The sequence below is a fragment of the Callospermophilus lateralis genome, chromosome 2, assembly GCF_048772815.1.
Source record: "Callospermophilus lateralis isolate mCalLat2 chromosome 2, mCalLat2.hap1, whole genome shotgun sequence".
Lineage (NCBI taxonomy): Eukaryota > Metazoa > Chordata > Mammalia > Rodentia > Sciuridae > Callospermophilus > Callospermophilus lateralis.
Window position 1 is genome coordinate 86,341,031 of NC_135306.1, and position 20,246 is coordinate 86,361,276.

The following is a 20,246-nucleotide window of genomic DNA, read 5'->3' on the forward strand; positions in this document are numbered from 1 at the left end:
CGGTAGGGTTAGGTTCTGGTTTAGTGCAAGGATTAAATTAGGTTAGATTTAGAGTAAGGGTTAGGGCTAGGTTTAGGGTTTGAGTTAGGGTTAAAGCTAAGTTTGGATCTTGAATTAGGGCTAGGTTTTCAGTTTCGTTAGGGCTCTTTTTAGGGATATTGCTAATGTAAAATCTAACGTTATGATTAGGGTTAGTTTTAGGGTAAAGTCTAGTTTTAGGATTAGGTTTATGTTTAGGACTAAGTCTAGTTTTAGGATTAGGTTCATATTTAGGGTAATGTTTTTAACTAGGGTTAGTGTTAAGGTCAGAGTCAGTGTCATGGTTCATTTTATGGTTAGGGATAGGACTCAAATTAGGGGTAGGCTTAGGGCTAGATATAAGGTTCGTATTTGATTTAGGTTAAGGGTTAGGGTTACTGCTGTGGCTCGGTTTTGTTTTAGGACTAAAGCTAAAGTTAAGGGTAGTTTTATGATTAACATTAGTGTTATTGTGACTGATAGGGTGAGTTTAGGCTTAATAGTAGATTAAGAGTTATGGTTAATTCTAGGTTTATGGCTATTGCTAGTGTTAGAGCTAAGATTAGGGCTACTGTTTAGGTTATGATAAAGGATAAGGTTAGAACTAAGAATAGGGCTATGGCAAGAGTTAGAGTTAGTCTTAAGGCTATAGTTTCGGTTAGGGTTAGGGCTTAATTAGGGCTAGGAATAGGTCTAGGGTTTGTGTTAGGCTTAGGCCTAAAATTATGGCTATATTTATGGTTAGGTTTAGGGTTAGATTTAGGGGAAGGGATGCCTGTTTGATTTCCACTTACCCATAGGGGTCAAAATGAAGTGAAACCATAAAATACAAAGTGTTCATGATACTGAACCACTGAATTGAGAAGACCATACCTTGAGAGCATATTAAGGCTTGATAAAAGATGACTCTTGCCTAGTATCAAAAAAATTTGAAGAAAACTAACTCTCACCCTCACATTACCTCTAACCATAACCCTAGCGGTAAACCTAAACCTAACATTAATCCTAAACTGATTAGAGAACCATTGATCCTAGAATTTCTGCACTTGGGAAGCCTTGTGGGGCAAGCTAAGTGATGAATCTTACACAACATCAAACAAATATGACCAAATAATTATAGGAGGCATTTCAGTACATGCATATTTTCTTGTTTTATCCTAAAGGGCACTCAGATTAAGTTGTTTTTGCATCCTTAAGCATAGGCCTACTTTTACAAGAAACATACCAGAGTCCCTACAGAGAACTGATGGAGTGTGAGAAGTTTCAAATGCTAGCACAAACCCTGTTTGATTTTCAACTTCATTAACTTTCCGGTATAGGTGAAAATGAATTGAAATCTTAAAATACAAAATCTTCCTGACAGCAAACCTGTGAATGGAGAAGGCCTAAACCTGAGGAACAGAGTAAATCTACCTCAAAGATAAATCTTGTCAAGTATCAAAGAATTTTGAATAAAACTAACTCTAACCATAACATTAGCTCTAACCCTGGTTCTTCCCCTAACCCTAACATTATTTTGCAAACTTTGACAGTAGAATTTCCAAACGTGGACAGCCTAGTGGGAAAAGCTAAGGGATGAATGCTGTGCAGTATCAAAGAAATCTGCCTAAAACGTTGATGGAGATATCAGTACATGCATATTTCCTGTTATCTTCTAAAGGATTCTTGGATAAAGTTGTTTTTGCATGCTTCAGCTTAGGCCTACTCTCACAAGAACAAACCAGAGACTGCTCACTGAGAGTTGATGGAGTGTGAAGTTTCAAGCAGTTAGCACCAATGCTGTTTGATTTTCAGCTCGATTTCCAATTACCTTAATAGGACAAAATGAACTGAAACTTTTAAATACACACTGTTCCTTATAGTGAACCATTGAACCTAGGAGTCCCAAACATGTGGAGTATAGTAAGCATAGGAGAAAAATGAATCCTGCCCAGTATCAAAGAAATTTTTAAAAAGTAACTCTAATCCTAATACTAGCTTTAACACTAGCCCTAACACTCTCCTTAACACAAACCCTAACCTGATTGAAAAACTGATAATCCTAGAAGTCCTAAATTTGGGGAGCCTAGTGGGCTAAGCTATCAGATGAATGCTAGGTATTATCAAAGAAATATGACCAAATAATTGAGGTGGTATTTTAGTTCATGCATATTTCTCTGTTTTCTGCTAAAGAGCTCTCAGATAAAGTTATTTTTGCCACATTCATATTAGGGCTACTTTCACAAGGAACAAACCAGAGAGTTCCCACAGAGAGCTGATTCAAAGTTTCAAGCAGCTAGCACCAACTCAGTTTGATATCAACCTCCATTTTCATTTACCTATGTAGGTCAATATGAATTGAAACCTTAAAATATAGAGTGTCCCAGTTAGTGAACCATTGAAATGAGAAGGCCCAAACATGAGGAGTATATTAAGGCTAAGTAAAAGATGACTCCTTTCAAGTATCAAAGAAATTTGAACAAAATTTACTCTCACCCTAACACTACATCTAACCCTAGACCTCACCCTAAACTTAGTGCTGACACTAACCTTATTAGAGAACCATTGAACCTAGAAGTCCCACACTTGAGAGATTGGTGGGGAAAGCTAAATAATGAATCATACTGAGTATCAAAAAAATATGACAAAATAATTATGGGAGGAATTTCAGTGCATTCATATTCCCTGCTTTCTCCTAAAGGGCTCTCAGATAAAGTTGTTTCTGCATGCTTCAGTGTAGGCCTACACTCACAGGAACATACCAGAGTGTCCCTCACAAAGAATTGAGGGTGTGTGTGCAGTTTCAACCAGCTAGTATAAACCCTGTTTGATTTCCAAATCCATTTACATTTACTCATATAGGTCAAAATGAAGTAAAATGAAAACATTAACTGTTCAGGACACCAAACAGTTGAACCAAAAGGCGTAAACCTGGGAAACAGTAAGGTTAGTTAAAGATGAATCCTGGATTGTATCAAAGAAATTTGAATAAAGTAACTCTAACCCTAACACTACCTCTAAACTGAGCCCTAATCCTAACCCTAAACATTAACTTAGCCCTATTTCTAACCCTAAATTTAACCCTAATTTTAATTGTAATCATTGCCCAAACCCTAGCTATAACTCTATCTATTACCATAACTTCAACCCTAACCCTAATGCTAAATGTAGCCCTAACCCTAACATTTACCCTAGACCTGCTCTAACCCTAACCTTTGCCTTAGCCCTAAATCTGACTCCAACCATAACACTTACCCTAAACCTAACCCTAATCCTAGGCCTAACAATTACCCTAACCCTAACCCTAACACTAGCCCTAATCCTAAGCATAAACGTAGCCCTAAACCCAGCTGTAATCATATCTTTTACCCTAAACTTAAGCCTAACCCAAAGGCTAACAATAGGACTAAACCTATCTGTATAGCTATCCCTAAGGCTATTCAAAATCCTAAACTTAACCTGAAAGCGAAACCTAACCATATCCATTACTCTAAACCTAATGCTAATTTGAGCCTTAACTCTAAACCTTAACCAAAACCAATCCTTAATCCTGACCCTGACAGTAATAATACACCTAGCTCTAAACCTGATCTTGACCATAATCCTAAACGTTACAATAGACCTATTCAAAACCAAACCCTACAACTACCCTTAACTGTAGTGCTAGACCTGACATTAGCTCTAGCCTTAATCCTAGCCCCTGCCCTAACACAAACCGTCATCCAAGCCATAAACCTAGCCTTTCCTAGGATTAGCCTTAATCCTAACCCTCACCCTAATCATAAACCAAGACCTAACCCTAACCATAACCCTAGCCCTAAACTTAACTCTAACTGTATCTATTACCCTAAACATAAACCTTATCCTAATGATAACCCTAGGTGTAACCCTAACCCTATCACTATCCACAAAACTATCAATTACCTGAAACCTAACCTGAACCTTAAACCTCACTTTATTTTTAGCCTAACCCTAACCCTAAGTCTAATTCGAGCTGTAACCCTAAACTCAAACCTAAACCAAGCCCTAACATTGACCCTGGCCCTAATAATTCCTCTAGCTCTAAACCTGACTCTTACCCTATACCTAACCCTTACAATACACCTAGATATAAACCTTTTCTTAAATTATTCCTAACTCTAACCCTACACCTGACATTAGCCCTATCCATAATTCTATCCCTAACTGTAACACAAACTCTACCTATTATCCTAGCCCTAAACATAGCCTTAATTACAATCCTAACTCAAACTCTAGGCCTAACCCTGACACTAACCCTATCCTAATCTTAGCCCTATTTTAGCCCTATCCCTAACCCTAGTCCCAAGACGTACTCTAACTCTCACATTAGACCTTTCATTCGTTCTAACCCTTACCGTAACCCTAACCTTAGTCCTAACCCTATACCTAACACTTGCCCTATCCTTTGCCCTAGCACTAATCTTAGACAAAACCCAACTCTAAATTGAGCCCTAACCCAAAGACTAAGCGAAACCCTAACACTAGCCCAAACCATAACACTAATCCTAAAACATGCCCTAACCCTAGCTCTAGCCCTAAAACAAAACCGAGCTATATCTATAACCCTAACCCTTAACCTAAACCAAATCCTAACCTTAAACCTAGCCCTAACTGTAACCCTAATATGAATTGTAAGCCGAACCCTTAAACTAGCCCTGAATCTGACATTGACCCTAACACTACTAGCTCTAAACATCACCCTAAACCTAAATCTAAACCTAACAATAACTCTAGCCCCAAAACCCTATAACTAGCCCTAAACTTCACCCTAGTACTTACATTAGCCTTATCCCTAACCCTATTCCTAACTTAACCCCAAACCTAGCCCTAATCCTAGATTTAACCCTAGCCGTATTCATAACCATAAATCTAGCCCTAAACCAATCTCTAACTCTATCCATTACCATTACCAAAACCATAACCCTAATGATAACCCTAGGCATGAACCTAAACCTATGCCTAATTTTAACCCATTCAATTACCCTGAACCTAATCTAAATCTAAACCTAACCCTGTCATTACCCTAACCCTAACACTAACACTAATTCAAGCCCTAACTTTAAACCTTAACCTTTATCAAACCCTAACACTGACCTTGACCCTAGTACAACCCCTAGCTCTAAATTTTAACATAACCCTACACCTAACCCTTACCCTTGAAATAACTATAATCTTAACCCTAAAACTATCTTTAAGCATAATTCTGAACCTGAAATTAGCCCTAGCCCTAATCCTAGTCTTAAATATGAAACAAATTCTAGCTCTCATCCCAGCCCCAAACCTAGCTTTAATCATAACCCTAACCCTACCCCTACACCTAACCCTAATTCTAACCCACACCCTACCTCTATATTTAGCTATAATGCCATCTCTTACCTTAAACTTAAACCTAACCCTAACCCTAACTCTAGGTTTTAGCCAAACATTAAACCTAGCCCTAATCCTAGCACTATTTTAGCCCTATCTTTAACCCTAAGACTAACCCTAGCCCTGAGACTCAGTCTAAGTGTCACCCTAGCTCTAACTCAATCCCTTACCATAACCCTATCCCTAGCTCTAACCCTTGGCATATCCTTAGTCCCAGGCCTAACCCTAGATCTAACCCTAACTCTAAATCTAACCCTAATCATTAGCCTAAGCTTAACACTTACACTATCCCTAAACCTAACCCTAGGACTAAAAGAAAATCAACCAATAGCCCTAACCCTAAACATTAAATTGAACCAAACCCTAACACTAAACCTAGACCTATCCCTAGCCCTAATTCGAGTTCTAACACTAACTTTAAAACAAACACTGACCCTGACTCATATCCTAACACTCAACCTAGCTCTAAACACCGCCCTCACCTTAAACTGAATGCTAAGAATAACCCTACAAATAATTCAAGTCCTATCCCTAACCCTAAAACAAACCAGGGTTCTGACTCTTATCCTAACACAAACCCTAGCTATAAATATCACCCTAAACTTAAACCTAACCTAACACTAAACCTAACCTTAACACTAAAACTAACCTAAATTTAATCCTAGTTCTTACATTAGCTGTGGCCCTAATCATATCCCTAACTGTAACACAATAACTAGCCCTAATCTGAGCCCTAAACCTAGATTTAACCCTAAATCCAACCCTAAACATAGCCCTGAACATAGCTCTAAACCAATTCCTCACCCTAATTAAAACCCTAAACCTAAGGGTAATCTTTGATCTATCCCTAATCCTTAGGCTAACCAAAACCCTAACTCGATTAATAGCCCTAACCTGAGCTCTCTTTCTAGCTCTAACACTATTCCAAATTCTAACTCTTACCCTCACCCTTATACTAAACATACTACTATTCCTAGGCACAACTATAACCCTAACTCTAACCCAAAACCTATGGTAATTCTATTCATAGACCTAACCTTGAAGCTAACTCCCAGCCTAACCCTAATCATAGCTCAGAAACTAACACTGACGTTAAACATAACCCTAAACCTAACCATAGTTTTAACCCTCACTCTAACCCTAACTCAAGACCTAGCCATAACCCTAGCCCTAACCTTAACTCTAACTGTATCCATTATCCTAAGCATTACCCTTCGCTAATGCTAACCCTAGGTCTAACCCTAACCCTATCACTATCCCCCAAACTGTCAATTACCCTAAACCTAACCTGAACCCTAAACCTAACCTTATCATTACCCTAATTTTAATGCTAACCCTAAATTCTGACCCTAAAGCTAATTCGAGTCCTAAACCTAGACTCAAAACTAAGCCAAAAGATCCAACATAGCAGCCGGCGAGGAAACAGCACTCTCAATATCTCCACATTAACGGGATCAGAAACACTCATTAAAACAGCTACATTCTACCTACTGAGGATCATCTAGCAAAATTCCGTTGAAAGAAGACCTGCCGAGAATTAGTAAGTTTATTAGACGTGACAGTTTGCCCCAGACAAGTGAAACTTGACCGGCGGGCGCAGAGTCCAATCCCGCAGCCACCGGCCGCTTCTGCAAGCGGCAGGCGGCCCAGAGCAGTGCGGCAGAAGGGTCCCTGCCCGGCCAGCAGACAGCTTCCGCCATCCCGGCTACCCTGGCAGCCCCGCTCTTGCCCTGCAAACAGCCACCCCACCCGCCTGGTTCTTAGCCACGCGGCTGCAGCCACCCGGCTTTACAAGCGGCCCCCGGTGGCCCTGCTTGGCGAGAAGGGTCCCCGCCCGGCCGGCAGACAGCTCCCGCCATTCCGCTCTTGCTCTGCAAACAGCCACCCCGCCCGCCTGGTTCTTAGCCACGAGGCTGCAGCCGCCCGGCTTTACAAGTGCCGCCGGCGGACCTACTCGGCGAGAAGGGTCCCTGCCCGGCCGACAGACAGCTTCCGCCATCCCGGCTACCCTGGCGGCCCCGCTCTTGCCCTGCAAACAGCCACCCCGCCCGCCTGGTTCTTAGCCACACGGCTGCAGCCACCCGGCTTTACAAGCGGCCCCCGGCGGCCCCGCTCGGTGAGAAGGGTCCCCGCCCGGCCGGCAGACAGCTCCCGCCATTCCCCTCTGGCTCTGCAAACAGCCACCCCGCCCGCCTGGTTCTTAGCCACGAGGCTGCAGCCGCCCGGCTTTACAAGCGCCGCCGGCAGCCCTACTCGGCGAGAAGGGTCCCTGCCCGGCCGACAGACAGCTTCCGCCGTCCCGGCTACCCTGGCGGCCCCGCTCTTGCCCTGCAAACAGCCACCCCGCCTGCCTGGTTCTTAGCCACGCGGCTGCAGCCACCCGGCTTTACAAGTGGCTACCGGCGGCCCTGCTTGGCAAGAAGGGTCCCCGCCCGGCCGGCAGACAGCTCCCGCCATTCCGCTCTTGCTCTGCAAACAGCCACCCCGCCCGCCTGGTTCTTAGCCACGAGGCTGCAGCCGCCCGGCTTTACAAGCGCCGCCGGCAGCCCTACTCGGCGAGAAGGGTCCCTGCCCGGCCGACAGACAGCTTCCGCCGTCCCGGCTACCCTGGCGGCCCCGCTCTTGCCCTGCAAACAGCCACCCCGCCTGCCTGGTCCTTAGCCACGCGGCTGCAGCCACCCGGCTTTACAAGTGGCTACCGGCGGCCCTGCTTGGCAAGAAGGGTCCCCGCCCGGCCGGCAGACAGCTCCCGCCATTCCGCTCTTGCTCTGCAAACAGCCACCCCACCCGCCTGGTTCTTAGCCACGCGGCTGCAGCCACCCGGCTTTACAAGCGGCCCCCGGCGGCCCCGCTCGGCGAGAAGGGTCCCCGCCCGGCCGGCAGACAGCTCCCGCCATTCCCCTCTGGCTCTGCAAACAGCCACCCCGCCCGCTTGGTTCTTAGCCACGAGGCTGCAGCTGCCCGGCTTTACAAGCGCCGCCGGCGGCCCTACTCGGCGAGAAGGGTCCCTGCCCGGCCGACAGACAACTTCCGCCATTCCCCTCTGGCTCTGCAAACAGCCACCCCGCCCGCCTGGTTCTTAGCCATGCGGCTGCAGCCACCCGGCTTTACAAGCGGCCCCCGGTGGCCCCGCTTGGCGAGAAGGGTCCCCGCCCGGCCGGCAGACAGCTCCCGCCATTCCCCTCTGGCTCTGCTAAGATAACAATGCAAAGATACAGCGCTACGGATTCTGCAGGCTCCCGCCAGCTGTGCAAATACTGTACTCAGAGCTGAATTCTGGACTTGAGATGGGGAAGGAAGCCATCCAATTCGGTTCTCCACATCGGTCAGACCACAGAGGAAGCCAGCGGCCACCATCTTGAAGAGCTGACGTCATCATCTCTGTTTTTTTTTTTTTTTTGACTGATCACAGCTCTTTCAGCTATAGATCAGCGGGGAAAACTTAAGGGCCCCTCCCAGCTCTCCTGTGAGCGCAATAGCCAGACCGAGGGCGGCACGGGAGCCGGCGGCAGCCGCGGCTGCGGTGAGGGAGCCGGTGGCAGCCGGGGCAGCGGCACGGGAGCCGGCCGGAACCGGCGGGAGCCGCAGCAGCGGCGCGGGAGCCGGTGGGAGCCGCGGCGGCGCTGGCACAGGAGCCGGCAGGAACCGCACGGCGCGGCACTCCCAGCTACCGCTCCCACCAGTGCTGACAACTGAGGTCTCTTGCACCGACTCGCCTTGGCGTGGGACTCACGGCTACCGCTCCCACCAGTGCTGACAACTGAGGTCTCTTGCATCAGATACGGGGGCGTGGCTACCAGAAGGTAAGCAAATTTGCTGGGGGTTCTCAGCCCCAAGCTCTACAAACTTAGGGCCTGAGGGAGGCAAACAAGGAGAGTGTGCCCAGGCACTAATGAAACAGCTGCTCCACGCATGTGCAAGGTAGGCGGAACTGTGACCACCGACAAAACAGGCCCAGTGGACTGCCAGACACATCGCTCAGTTTGGGGGAGGGGCAGAGCCGCTGGGCGCCTGCAAGTTACGCAGACCTGCGAATCACCAGAAGATCAGGCCCAGCAACCGCGGAGCGGCAGAGCCACCCCCGGGCCTGCAAGGTAGTCGCACTTGCCACACACCAGCAGGTCAGGCCCAACAAACTGCGGAGGGGCACAGCTGCCCCACGATTCTGCTAGGTAGGCAGTACCCTGACCACCAACAGAACAGGCTCAGAGGACGGCCATACACATCGCCCGCCCCGGTTGGGGGAGGGGCAGAGCCGCCAGGCGCCTGCAAGGTAGGCAAACCTGCGTTTCACCAGCATATCAGGCCCAGCAACCCGCGGAGCAGCAGAGCCACCCCCGGGCCTGCAAGGCAGGTGCACGTGCCACCCACTGGCAGGTTAGGCCCAGCAACTCTCGGAGGAACACAGCTGCTTCATGCACATGCAAGGTAGGCGGAACCGTGACCACTGACAAAACAGGCCCAGTGGCCCGCCAGATACATCGCCCCGGTTGGGGGAGGGGCAGAGCCGCCACCAGCGCCTTTTAGGTAGACAGACCTGCAACCGACAGACAGAACAGGCCTAGTGGCCAGCGGAGGGACAAAGCCGCTGCTCACGCCTGCAAAATAGGCGGACCTGTGACCACCGAAAGAACAGGCCCATCGAAAGTACAGGCACAGCGGCCTCCCGGCATGGTAGACACATTGCCTCAATTGGAGGAGGGGCAGAACCACCGCCAAAGTCTGCGAGGGAGACTTTGCAGCTATACAAGAGCAATATAAATATATAGGGGGAAAAATCAATAACACAACAGTTTCACCAAGCAGAAAGAAACGCGATCAATATGAAAAGACAAGGAAAGAAAGGACCACAAGCAATGCAGGTCAACTCAACTTTAGAAGAGGTAATATCTGCAGCACATGGAATGTCAGATAAAGAATTCAGGATATACATGCTTCAGATGATCTGGAGTCTCAAGGAAGACATTAGACAGCAAAATCAGACAATGAAAGACCACTTCGACCACTTTGACAATCAATTACATAAACAAATCCAAGAAGCAAAAGATCAATTATACAGGGAGATAGAGGTTATAAAAAACAAACAAACAGAAATCCTGGAAATGCAGGAAACAATAAACCAACTTAAAAACTCAATTGAGAATACTACCAGCAGAGTAGAACACTTAGAAGATAGAGCATCAGACAATGAAGACAAAGTATTTCAACTGGAGAAGAACATAGACAGCTCAGCAAAGCTGTTAAGAAACCATGAGCAGAACATTCAAGAAATATGGGATAACATAAAGAGACCAAACTTAAGAGTCATTGGGATACAGAAAGGTACTGAGGTCCAAACCAAAGGAATGAGCAATCTATTCAACGAAATAATACGAGAAAACTTCCCAGACTTGAAGAATGAGACAGAATCCCAAATCCTAGAAGCCTACAGGACGCCGAATGTGCAAAATCATAAGAGATCCACACCTAGACACATTATAATGAAGATGCCCAACATACAGAATAAGGAGAGAATTTTAAAAGCTACAAGAGAAAGGAAGCAGATTACATTTAGGGGTAAACCAATCAGGATAACAGCTGATCTTTCAACACAGACTCTCAAAGCTAGAAGATCCTGGAATAACATATTTCAAACACTGAAAGAAAATGGGTTCCAACCAAGAATCGTGTATCCCGCGAAATTAAGCTTCAGGATGGAAGATGAAATTAAAACCTTCCATGATAAACAAAAGTTAAAAGAATTTGCAGCTAGAAAACCATCTCTTCAAAACATCCTCGGCAAAATATTACAGGAAGAGGAAATGGAAAATATCAATGAAAACCAACAGCGGGAGGTAGTACAGTAAAGGTGGGGGAATAATCAAAGAGGAAAACAAACCATGTTTAGTAACATAAATAAACAAATATGGCTGGAAGAACAACCCATATCTCAATAATAACCCTAAATGTTAATGGCTTAAACTCACCAATTAAGAGACATAGGCTAGTAGAATGGATCACAAAACAAGACCCAACAATATGCTGCCTTCAGGAGACGCATTTGATAGGAAAAGACATACATAGACTGAAGGTGAAAGACTGGGAAAAATCATATCACTCATATGGACTTCGGAAACAAGCAGGAGTGTCCATACTCATATCAAATAAAATAGATTTCAAGCCAAAGTTAATCAAAAGGGATGAAGAGGGACACTACATACTTCTCAAGGGAACCATACACCAACAAGACATAACAATTATAAATATATATGCCCCAAACAATGGTGCAGCTATGTTCATCAAACAAACTCTTCTCAAGTTCAAGAGTCTAATAGACCACCATACAATAATCATGGGAGACTTCAACACACCTCTCTCACCACTGGACAGATCTTCCAAACAAAAGTTGAATAAGGAAACTATAGAGCTCAATAACACAATTAATAACCTAGACTTAATTGACATATATAGAATATACCACCCAACATCAAGCAGTTACACTTTTTTCTCAGCAGCACATGGATCCTTCTCAAAAATAGATCATATATTATGTCACAGGGCAACTCTTAGACAATACAAAGGAGTAGAGATAATACCATGTATCTTATCTGACCATAATGGAATGCAATTGAAAATTAACGATAAAAGAAGTAAGGAAAAATCATGCATCACTTGGAGAATGAACAATAGGTTACTGAATGATCAATGGGTTATAGAAGACATCAAGGAGGAAATTAAAAAATTCTTAGAGATAAATGAAAACACAGACACAACATATCGGAATCTATGGGACACATTGAAAGCAGTTCTAAGAGGAAAATTTATTGCTTGGAGTTCATTCCTTAGAAAAAGAAAAAACCAACAAATAAATGATCTAATACTTCAACTCAAAATCCTAGAAAAATAAGAGCAAAACAACAGCAAAAGAAGTAGAAGACAAGAAATAATTAAAATCAGAGCTGAAATTAATGAAATCGAAACGAAAGAAACAATTGAAAAAATTGACAAAACTAAAAGTTGGTTCTTTGAAAAAATAAATAAAATCGACAGACCCTTAGCCACGCTAACGAAGAGAAGAAGAGAGAGAACTCAAATTACCAGCATACGGGATGAAAAAGGCAATATCACAACAGACACTTCAGAAATACAGAAGATTATCAGAAACTATTTTGAATCCTTATACTCCAATAAAATAGAAGATAGTGAAGGCATCGATAAATTTCTTAAGACATATGATTTGCCCAGATTGAGTCAGGAGGATATTGACAACCTAAACAGACCAATATCAATTGAGGAAATAGAAGATACCATCAAAAGATTACCAACTAAGAAAAGCCCAGGACCGGATGGGTATACAGCAGAGTTTTACAAAACCTTTAAAGAGGAACTAATACCAATACTTTTCAAGCTATTTCAGGAAATAGAAAAAGAGGGAGAACTTCCAAATTCATTCTATGAGGCCAACATCACCCTGGTTCCTAAACCAGACAAAGACACTTCAAAGAAAGAAAACTACAGACCAATATCTCTAATGAACCTAGATGCAAAAATCCTCAATAAACTTCTGGCGAACCGGATACAAAAACATATCAAAAAAATTGTGCACCATGATCAGGTAGGATTTATCCCTGGGATGCAAGGCTGGTTCAATATACGGAAATCAATAAATGTTATTCACCACATCAATAGGCTTAAAAATAAGAACCATATGATCATCTCGATAGATGCGGAAAAAGCATTCGACAAAGTACAGCATCCCTTTATGTTCAAAACTCTAGAAAAAATAGGAATAACAGGAACATACCTCAATATTGTAAAAGCAATCTATGCCAAGCCTCAGGCTAGCATCATTCTGAATGGAGAAAAACTGAAGGCATTCCCTCTAAAATCTGGAACAAGACAGGGATGCCCTCTCTCACCACTTCTGTTCAACATAGTTCTCGAATCACTGGCCAGAGCAATTAGACAGACGAAAGAAATTAAAGGCATAAAAATAGGAAAAGAAGAACTCAAATTATCACTATTTGCAGATGACATGATTCTATACCTAGCAGACCCAAAAGGGTCTACAAAGAAACTATTAGAGCTAATAAATGAATTCAGCAGAGTGGCAGGCTATAAAATCAACACGCATAAATCAAAGGCATTCCTGTATATCAGCGACAAATCCTCTGAAATGGAAATGAGGACAACCACCCCATTCACAATATCCTCAAAAAAAATAAAATACTTGGGAATCAACCTAACAAAAGAGGTGAAAGACTTATACAATGAAAACTACAGAACCCTAAAGAGAGAAATAGAAGAAGATCTTAGAAGATGGAAAAATATACCCTGTTCATGGATAGGTAGAAGTAACATCATCAAAATGGTGATATTACCAAAAGTTCTCTATAGGTTTAATGCAATGCCAATCAAAATCCCAACGGCATTTCTTGTAGAAATAGAGAAAGCAATCATGAAATTCATATGGAAAAATAAAAGACCCAGAATAGCAAAAACAATGCTAAGCAGGAAGTGTGAATCAGGTGGTATAGCTATACCAGACTTCAAACTATACTACAGAGCAATAGTAACAAAAACAGCATGGTACTGGTACCAAAACAGGCGGGTGGACCAATGGTACAGAATAGAGGACACAGAAACCAATCCACAAAACTACAACTATCTTATATTCGATAAAGGGGCTAAAAGCATGCAATGGAAGAAGGATAGCATCTTCAACAAATGGTGTTGGGAAAACTGGAAATCCATTTGCAACAAAATGAAACTGAATCCCTTTCTCTCGCCATGCACAAAAGTTAACTCAAAGTGGATCAAGGAACTTGATATCAAATCAGAGACATGGCGTCTGATAGAAGAAAAAGTTGGCTATGATCTACATACTGTGGGGTCGGGCTCCAAATTCCTCAATAGGACACCCATAGCACAACAGTTAATAACTAGAATCAACAAATGGGACTTACTCAAACTAAAAAGTTTTTTCTCAGCAAAAGAAACAATAAGAGAGGTAAATAGGGAGCCTACGTCCTGGGAACAAATCTTTACTCCTCACACTTCAGACAGAGCCCTAATATCCAGAATATACAAAGAACTAAAAAAATTAGACAATGAGATAATGAATAACCCAATCAACAAATGGGCCAAGGACCTGAACAGAAATTTCTCAGAGGAGGACATACAATCAATCAACAAGTATATGAAAAAATGCTCACCATCTCTAGCAGTCAGAGAAATGCAAATCAAAACCACCCTAAGATACCATCTCACTCCAGTAAGATTGGCAGCCATTAGGAAGTCAGACAGCAACAAGTGCTGCCGAGGATGTGGGGAAAAGGGTACTCTTGTACATTGCTGGTGGGACTGCAAATTGGTGCGGCCAATTTGGAAAGCAGTATGGAGATTTCTTGGAAAGCTCGGAATGGAACCACCATTTGATCCAGCTATTCCCCTACTCGGTCTATTCCCTAAAGACCTAAAAAGAGCACACTATAGGGACACTGCTACATCCATGTTCATAGCAGCACAATTCACAATAGCAAGACTGTGGAACCAACCTAGATGCCCTTCAATAGACGAATGGATAAAAAAAATGTGGCATTTATACACAATGGAGTATTACTCTGCATTAAGAAATGACAAAATCATAGAATTTGGAGGGAAATGGATGGTATTAGAGCAGATTATGCTAAGTGAAGCTAGCCAATCCCTTAAAAACAAATGCCAAATGTCTTCTTTGATATAAGGAGAGTAGCTAAGAACAGAGTAGGGACAAAGAGCATGAGAAGAAGATTAACATTAAACAGCGATGAGAGGTGGGAGGGAAAGGGATAGAGAAGGGAAATTGCATGTAAATGGAAGGAGACCCTCAGGGGTATACAAAATTACATACAAGAGGAAGTGAGGGGAAAGGAGAAAAAATATAAGGGGGAGAAATGAATTACAGTAGAGGGGGTAGAGAGAGAAGAGGGGAGGGGAGGGGGGAGGGGGGATAGTAGAGGATAGGAAAGGCAGCAGAATACAACAGACACCAGAATGGCAATATGTAAATCAATGGTTGTGCAACTGATGTGATTCTGCAATCTGTATGTGGGGTAAAAATGGGAGCGCATATCCCACTTGAATCAAAGTGTGAAATATGATATATCAAGAACTATGTAATGTTTTGAATAACCTACAATAAAAATTAATTAAAAAAAAATAAAAAATTAAAAGATTAATATGGATGAGGATTAAAACATTAGAATTATTCTGAAAGAGCAAACAATAATTGTTTTGTATTATCAAGTACCATCTATTGGCCCCACTTATACCTAAATTTGGAGAAGGATCTCAGTGAGAAATAAAAAATTATATTGAAAAAAAAAAAACTAAGCCAAAGCCCAACACTGACTCTGACATTAATAATTCTGCTAGCTCTAAACCTGGCTATTACCCTATACCTAACACTTACACTAGACTTAGACATAAACCTAACCCTAAATTTATCCCTAACCAAAACCCTAGACATGATTATCCCTAGCCATAATCCTAGCCATATCCCTAGCACAAACCCTATGTCATACTAGCCCTAAACATAGCCTTAATTATAACACTAACCCTTACCCTAGGCATAACTCTAACACTTACCATAGCCCTAATCGTAGCCCTAATTTACCCTATCCCTAACCCTAAACCTAACCCTAGCCCAAAGACTAACCCTGACTCTCACCCTAGCCCTAACTCTAGTTCTAACCCTATATATTACTGGAAGCCTAATATAGTCTGAACCGTAGATCTAACCTTAGCCTTATTCATATCCCTGGTCATTAGCCTAGATCTAACCCTAACTCTAAATCTAACCCTAACAATAAGCCTAAGCCTAAACCCAACCCTAGCCCTAACCCTAAGGCTAATCCTAAAACTAGTCCTAACCCTAGCCCTAGCACTAAAACAAAACCGAGCCATAGACCTAACCCTAATCCTTAACATAAACAAAGCCCCAATCCTACACCTAGCCCTAATCCTAGAAATAATTCAAGTCTTAAGGCAAACCCTAAAACTAATCCTTACCCCGACACTGACCTTAACACTAACCCTAGATCTAAACATCACCCTAACCCTAAACCTAAACTTAACACTAGACCTCGTCCTAACCCTTAGCACTAAAATTAGCTCTAATCGTAACCATAGTACTTATATCAACTGTAACCTTAACTCTAGCCCTAAGTTAACCCAATCCTAGCCCTATTACGATCCCTAACCATAGCTTTAATCCTAAACCTAACTCTAACCCTATCTCTAATTGTAACCATAACCCTAACTAAACCCTAGCTCTAACCCTATCCATTTTCTTAACCATAACCCTAACCCTAATGCTAACCCTAAGCCTAAACCTAACCCTATCCCTAATCTTCACCCTATCCATTACCCTAAATCTAACCTGAAACCTAAACCTAACCCTATCATTATGTTGATCATAATATTAATGCTAACTTGAGTCCTAACTTTAAACCTTAACCTATCCAAAACACTAATTTTGACCATGACCCTAATAATACCCTTATCTCTAAACCTGACCCTAACTCTAAACCTAATGCTTATACAAGGTATAGCCATAAACCTAAATTTAAACTATCGTTAACCATAACCCTAGACCTGAAATTAGCCCTAACCAAAATCCTAGCCTTAAACCTAGCCTGAATCCTAACACAAACCATAACACAAAACCTAGAGCTAATCCTAGGTCTAAAATTAGCTCTAAGCATAAACCTAAGTGTAGCTCTAACCTAATCCTAACTCTAAACCTAACCCTCTCCTTAGACCTAACCCTAGATCAAAGCCTAACCCTTACACTAAACATAACCCTAGCCGTATCCTAAATCCTAATTCCAACCCTAGCCCTAATTCTAACATTAACCCTAGCCCAAACTTTAGCTCTAACCATATTCATTACCCTAACCCTAATCCTAACCCTAACTAAAACCCTATCCCTAACACTAAACCTAACTCTAACCATAATCTTTAACTTAGAACTAAACCTAAACCTAACCCTCACACTAGCTATAACCCTAGCTCAAACACTAACCCTTATCCTAACCTAACCTTAATCTTAACCCTAAACTAACACTTACCCTAATCCTAACACTTATTCCTAAACCAAACCCTAGTCCTAACCTAAAACCTAACCCTAATCCTAGCCTTAATCCCAACCATAACCTAGCCCTAAACCTAGCTCTAAAAATATGCAATACACTAAAAATAACCCTAACCCTATTGCTAACCTTTACCCGATCGCAGAACCCTAAATCATCCATTAACTTAAACCTTAACTAAAACCTAAAGTAAACACTCCAATTACCTTAACTCTAAACCTAACCCAAATGCTAATTCAAGCCCTAACCCCTTAACCTTAATGTAAACCAAACACTATCCCTGACCCTGACCATGACACTAATAATAATTCTAGCTATAAAGCTGACCTTAAACCTAAACCTAATCCTTAAACTAGACCTAGACATAACCTAACCCTAAAACTCTCCTTAACCATAACTCTAGAGCTGATATTATCCCTAGCCCGAGTTCTAGCCCTAACCCTATCAGAATACCTACCCCTCATTTTAGCCCTAATTCTACCCTTAATCATAAACTGAAACATAATCCTAGGCCTAATCCTAATTCTAACACTAATCCTAGCCCTAAACATAGTAATAACTCCACCAATTTCCCTAAATTTAACCCTAACCACAGTGCTAAACCTAAACCTAGCCCAACCCCTAGTTTTAACCCTAACTCTAACCCTAGTCCTAATCCTAGCCCTAATTTATCCCTAACCCTAACCCTCATCCTAAGCCTACTCCTAAGAATAACTCTAATTCTCACCTAAGACATATCCCTAGTTCTAACCACATTCCTTACCATAACCATAACCATAGCCCTAACCCTAGCACTAGCCCTTACACTAGATCAAACCTAACTCTAAATCTAACCCTAATCCTAAGCCTAAACTTCACTCTAACACTATATCTAACCCTGATGCTAATCCAAAATCTAGCCTTAACCCTAGCCCTAGCCCTAAAACAAAACTGAGCCATAGTCCTAACCTTAACCCTTTACCTAAACCAAAACCTAACCCTACACCTAGCACTAATTTTAGCCCCATATTGTGTCCTAAACATAACACTACAACTAACCCTGACCCTGATACTGACCCTAAATATAACCCTTGCTCTAAACATCACCCTAACACTAATCCTAAAACTGGCACAAATTGTAACACTAGTTCATACATTAGCAATAGCCCTAACCCAGTCAAACCCCAATTCAAAACCTAGCCCTAAACCTTAGCCTAACTCTAGCCAGAATGCTAACCATAATCCTAGCCTTATCACTAGCTCTAACCCTATCCATTATCCTAAACCTAACCATGTCCCAAATGGTAACTCTAGGGCTAACCCTAACCTTATTGCTAAACCTAACCTTATTCATTAACCTCAACGTAACCTGAATTCTAAACCTAACCCTATCATTACCCAAAACCTAAACCTAAGGCTAATTTGAGCCCTAATCCTAAAATTAACCTAAGCTAAACCCTAACTCTGACCCTTCCCATAATAATATACCTAACTCTAACCCAGACCCTACCCCTAAATCTAACCCTTATACTAGACCTAGCCATCAACCTAATCCTAAATCTATTCCTCACGTAACCATAGACCTGATATTTTTCCTAGCTGTAATCCTAGCCCTAACCTTAACACAAACCATAGCCCTAAACCTAACCCTAACTCTAACCCTAACCCTAACCCTAGCCCTAATCCTATCCATTACCCTAGCCCTAACTTAGCTCTTACCCTATCAATTACCCTAAACATAGCCCAAATTCTAATGCTAACCCTAGACCTAATTCTAACCCTATGCCTAACAGTAACCCTATCCATTATGCTAAACCTAATCTGAACCCTAAACCTAACCCCATCATTACCCTAACCAAAACCCTAATGCGAATTTGAGCACTAAACCTAAATACCTAACCTAACCAAAACCCTAATCATGACTCTGACCCTAATAATACCCCTAGCTCTCAATTTGACCCTTACCCTAAATTTAACCATTACACTAAACATAACCATAAACTTAACCCTAAAACTATTCCTAACCGTAACCCTAGAAGTGACATTTGTCATAATACTAATCCAAGCCCTAACCAAAATACAAAACCTAGCCCTCATCCTAGCCCTTAACATAGCCTTAATCATAACTCTAATGAAACCCTAGCCCTAACCCTAATTATAACCTTCTTCCTAGATTTAAACCTAGCTCTAACCCCATCATTTACACTAAACATAACCATAAGCTTAAAAATAACCCTGGGTATAAACATAAACATAAACCTAGCCCTATTTCTAGCTCCAATTAAGTCCTATACCTAACCAAACCCTAAGCCTAGCTCAAAGACTAACTCTCACTCTCACCCTAGCCCTATTCCTAGTTCTAACCCTATTTATATCATAACCCTAAACCTAGCTATAGACCTAGAACTAATGCTAGCCATATCCTTATCCTAGACCTAACCCTAGATCTAATCCAAACTCTAAATCTAACTCTAAACATAAGACTAAACCTAACCCTAACACTAGTCCTAAACCAAGGCTGATCTTAAAACTAACCCTAACCATAGTCCTAGCCCTAAAACAAAACTGAGACATAGCCCTAACTTTAAAACTTAACCTAAACCCAAATCTAACCCTACATCCAGCCCTAAACCTAGCCCTAATTCGAGTTTAAACCCTAACCCAGAAACTACCCCTGACCTTAATTTTGACCCTAATACTAACCCAAGTTTTAAACATCACCCTAATGTTAAACATAACCTTTTCACTAGACCTAGTCCTACCCCAATC